This window comes from Mastomys coucha, unplaced genomic scaffold, assembly GCF_008632895.1.
Source record: "Mastomys coucha isolate ucsf_1 unplaced genomic scaffold, UCSF_Mcou_1 pScaffold22, whole genome shotgun sequence".
NCBI lineage: Eukaryota > Metazoa > Chordata > Mammalia > Rodentia > Muridae > Mastomys > Mastomys coucha.
This window is the reverse complement of record NW_022196905.1, coordinates 139142749-139143624: the sequence shown is the minus strand read 5'-3', so window position 1 is coordinate 139143624 and position 876 is coordinate 139142749. Positions and strand designations below refer to the sequence as shown.

At 38.1% G+C, this 876-nt stretch overlaps 1 protein-coding gene across 15 annotated transcripts in view; it reads right to left on the bottom strand.

Annotated features, from left to right (window-relative positions):
* Trrap (transformation/transcription domain associated protein) overlaps nt 1-876 on the bottom strand; it is a 95328-nt gene that overhangs the window by 84515 nt on the left and 9937 nt on the right. The gene's annotated exons all lie outside the window — the stretch shown is intronic.

The window sequence follows — 876 nt, the reverse complement described above, 5'->3', positions numbered from 1 at the left end:
AGCCAGGGTGATCCAGAAAAACCCTGTTTCGAAAAACCAAAATAATAATAATAATAATAATAACAATAATAATAATAATAGTAATAATAAATGAGGTTGGAGGATTCTATTTTCTCCATAAGGATCAGAGTACCACCTGGCACATCATTCTATAATATACCATTTTAAAGTGCATTGAGGGTTGGCAAGGTGGTATAGTGGATTAAAGCACTTTCCACCACACATGATAAGCCAAGTTCAATCCCTGTGACCCACATGGTAGGAGAGAACACTCTTTCAAATTGTCCTCTGACCTCCACATACACACTCCAAGTACATACATAAATGTAATCTAAACAAAAAAATGAGTAAATACATCTAAGCAAAGAAAACGAACACCAATACTTTAGAAGATACTAAACATTCAAGGCTGACCTCCAAAACAGTTAGCACAAAGTACAGTGGAACACCCATGTAACCTAGCAGAAGGATGAGTTAGGAGGATCATGAGTTAGGGGCCATTCTTTGCTACAAAGCCAGACACTGTCTCAAAAAGGAAAAAAGCAAAAACAAACAAAAAAACACTTAGGTCTTCACTTAGAAGAAACATTCATACACATAAAATAAATTAAGCTTTTTAAAACACTAAATCATTGGGCAGGAACAGTGGTAAACTCTTTTAACCCCAGTACTGGAGAGGCAGAGGCAAGCAGATCTCTTGAGTTTCAGGCCATCCCCCTCTACATCCTTAGTTACAGACCAGCCAGGGCTACAGAGTCTCAAAAAAGACCGTAAAGCAGCCATTATAAAAGTCAGTGCAGAGATTTACCAAGGGCAGGTAGCACTAGAGTTAACCAGATGGCAGGGAGCAAGCGTAAGAAAATAAACAACACAAAC